Below are 4114 nucleotides of genomic sequence, written 5' to 3'. Positions count from 1 at the left end.
GATACTTGTAACTGGGTTGGTTTCTGGTTTATGTCATCATGTGCGTTAATGGTCAGTTGTTGTTTGGTACTGTTGATTCTCTGTCCAAAGAACTCCCTTAACATCTTAAGTAAGGTTGGCCTGGTTTTAACAAATTCCCTTAATTTCTGTTTATCCAGAAATGTCCTAATTTCCCCATCATATTTCAGAAACAATTTTGCTAGGTATATAATTCTTGAGTGCAAATTTTTCTCTTTCAGGGTTTTATATATACCACCCAATTGCCTTCTTTTCTGCAAGGTTTCTGCCATGAAATCTGAGCTTAGGCTTATTGGTTGCCACTTGTAGATAATTTTTCATTTTTCCTGTGCTGGTTTCAGGATTCTTTCTTTGTCTTTGGTTTTGGTGAGTTTGATGATGATATTTCATAGTGATTTTCTTTTGGGTTCTATCCTGTTTGGGGTTTGTTGGATTTCTTGAATGGATATATTCTTATCTTTCATCGTACCAGGAAAATTCTCTTCCAACAAATCTTCAACAATTTTTTTCTGTGGGTTTATTTGTCTCTTCCTATTTTGGAATTCTGATTGCATAGATTATTCCTTTTGATGGTATCCCACATGAACCTTAGGCTTTCTTCATTTTGTTTTGATCTTTTTTTCTAACTGATCCCTTTCCGAACAAGTATTCAGGTATTTGCCTTCAATCTCACTAATTCTGTCTTCCATTAATTCAATTCTACTCCTTTGTCTGTTCAGTGTGTTATCTATTTCTGAAAATTTAGTATTAATCTTTTGGATTTCTATCTGTAGATTTTGTATCATTTCTAATTTTTCATCTATTTTGTTATTTTTGTTCTTGTATTGTCTTTTGAAATTGTTCCAGGGTTTTCTCTGTGTTTTCCTCAATTTTGTCAGTGTTTTCCTTGCTCTATCTCTCAATCTGTTGAAGGTACCTAAATATAATTCTTTTAAATACCTTATCAGGGAGTTCCAATGCTGCATCTTCCTCAGGGATGTGTTTGGGTACTATATCCTGGTCCCTTATTTCTCCTGCTTTACCTTGCTTCTTTGTGCAGACTGTGATGCTCTGTTGTCTCTGAGACACTGTGATGTTTTTATGTTTATATTTAATTGGTGATTGTATGTTGAAGTGACTTGCCCATGATTTTTGTTTTCTTTGTTTTGTTTGTATGTTATCTACATAAGCAGGCTACTGTGCTGTGCTCCTCTATTCCCTAGTTGGCAGCACTTATACACTCCCACCTGTCTCCTTTTCTGTTGTCTGCCTCTCATATGTCCCTGCCGTCCTTGGCAGATGGAGCCTATTCTTAGGTCCCTGGAATCCAAATGAGAATGTTGTCATTTTAAATATCCAAAATGGCTACCACTAGTAAACAATCAAAATTACTGCCCCCTCAGTCACTTTAAATATCCAGAATGGCTGCCAGTTGGAAACAATAAAAAAGGCTGCACCCTCTGGACAGCCAAGAGTCCACAGCTCAGGTTGTCTCTCTCTTTGCTGTTTCCCTTGCTAGTCATAGGCCACCAGCAGAAGTCATCCCTGCAGCCCTTGGCAACCATGGCTGATCTTTAGGCCAATTCTCAGGTCCCAACATCACTTGGAAATAGTTAGGCTGTTGGTCCTGTCATAGTAGCTCACAGTCCACTGCTCCAACCATCTCCATACTTACTGTTCTTGTAAGTTACAGACATGGTATTTTCAATCACCTCATAAGCATGTGAGAGCTGGACAATGAATAAAGAAGACTGAAGAAGAGTTGATGCTTTTGAGTTGTGGTATTGGTGAAGAATACTGAAAGTAGTATGGACTGTCAGAAGAACTAACAAATTTGTCCTGGAAAAAGTACAGCCAGAATGTTCCTTGGAAATGAAAATGGCTAGATCTCATCTCGCCTACTTTGATCATGTCTCCAGAAGGGACCATTCCCTGGAGAAGGATATCATGCTTGGTAAAGTGAAGGGTCAACAAAAAAGTGGAAGGTCCCCAACAAGATGGATTGACACAGTGGCTGCAATGATGGGCTCAGGTACAGCAATGATTGTGAGGCTGGCACAGGATGGGGCGGTGTTTTATTCTGTTGTACATAGGATTGCTATGAGTCAGAGCTGACTCAACAGTAGCTTAGAAAAATAGCAACATATGTATTCAGAATATAAGTGATTTATAAGATATGTGATTTGCAAATATGTTGGCCCAGTCTGTGACTTGTCTTTTGAAGAACGCAAGTTCTTTATTTTAATAAAATTCTATTTATCCATTTTTCTCCTGTTTTGGTTTTTCACATTGTTATCATTTCTGCTTTAAGTAGTTGATTTTTTTTTTTTTAAATTGATAGACTTTATTTTATAGAGCAGTTTTAGGAGTATAAAAAAATGAGCTGATAGAGTTTCCACTTACCTTCTCTTTTTCCCTCACAGTTTTCAATTATTAACATCTTGTATTAGTGTGGTACATTTCTTACACTTGGTGAACCAATATTAATACATTATTACTCAGAGTCCAAAGTTTACATTAGAGTTCATTCTATGGATTGTATCCACCTATATATTTTGACAAATGCATAATGTCATGTGTCCACTATTATAATATCACTCAAAATATCAGTGAAAAATTTCACTGCTCTTTCACCTATTCATCCCTTCCACCTTCCACCTTCCCTACCCCCAACTCAGGTTAACCACTGATGTTTTTACTCTTGCCTTTTCCAGAATGTCATATAGTTAAAATCATAGTATGTAGCCTTTATTGGCTTTCTTCAGTGAGCAATACACATTTAAGGGTCCTATGTCTTTTTCTGCTTGATAGCTCATTTCTTTTTATTACTGAATGATATTCTATTGTATAGATGTACCACAGCTAGTTTATTCATTCGTCTTTTGAAGAACATTCTCGTTGCTTCTAGCTTTTGGAAATCACAAACTATTACAAACATTTGTATGAAGATTTTTGTATGGACATAAGTTTTCAATTCATTTGAATAAATATGTAAGAGAATGATTGTGGAGTCAAATGGTAAGCCTGTGTCTAGTTTTGGAAAAAAATTGCCAACCTATCTTCCAAAGTGGCTCTACTAATTTCCATTCCCACCAGGAATTAATGAGTTTTTGCTGCTCCACATTCTTGTCAACATGGTGGTGTGAGGTTTTAGAATTTTAGCCTTTGGAATAGATTTCAGTAGTATCTCATTTGTTGTTTTAATTTGCAATTCCCTGATGACATGTTGTTTCACATGCTTATTTTCCATCTGTATATCTTCTTTGGTGAAGTATTTGTTCAGATATGTTGCCCATTTTTTTTAATTGTTCACTTTTTATTGTTGAGTTTTAAGAATTCTTTGTATGTTTTGGTTGTATGTCCTTTATCAGATACATTTTTGCAAATATTTTTTCCCAATCTCTGTCTGTTTTTTTAGATCCAATTAAGGAACTCTGGTGGCACAGTGGGTAAAGCATTCAGCTGCTAACCAGAAGGTCAGTGGTTAAACCCCACTAGCTTCTCTGCAGGAGAAAGATGAGGCAGTCTGCTTCCATAAAGATTTATAGCCTTGGAAATCCCATGAAGCAGTTCTTCCCTGTCCTGTAGGGTCACTATGAGTCGAAATGGACTTGATGGCAGTGAGCTGCTTTTTTTTAATGCCTTTTGCAGAGCGGCAGTTGATTATCTTTTAAGTAAACTTAAATAATAAAAAAGCAATCTTTGTCCATGTAGTTACAATTTATGGGACATTTCATTCCTTTGTGTAGATAAAAATTTCTATCTGGTATTATTTTCCTTCTGGTTGAAGGCCTTCATTTAGTATTTCTTTGTATTGCAGCTGTGTTGGTGATGCATTCTTTCTGGTTTTAAGTGTCTAGAAGTCTTTATTTTGTCTTCATTTTTGAAAAGTGTTTTCATTGGGTAAAGAATTCTGATTTGGCAGGCTTTGTTTTCTTTTCATTACTTTAAAGATGTCTCTTGTTTACATAATTTCCAACAAGAAATCTTTGATTATTATCTCCATTATTTGGTACTGGATGTATCTTTTCTTTTTGACTGATTTTAAGAACTATTAGGTATATCTGTGCAGTGGGGTGTGTACCCAAGACCATGTATAGGGTTGGCAGACAATGGC

The sequence above is a fragment of the Orycteropus afer genome, unplaced genomic scaffold, assembly GCF_000298275.1.
Source record: "Orycteropus afer afer isolate SDZICR_OR568_19922 unplaced genomic scaffold, OryAfe1.0 scaffold00332, whole genome shotgun sequence".
Taxonomy (NCBI): Eukaryota; Metazoa; Chordata; class Mammalia; order Tubulidentata; family Orycteropodidae; genus Orycteropus; species Orycteropus afer.
Note: the sequence above shows the minus strand (reverse complement) of the source record.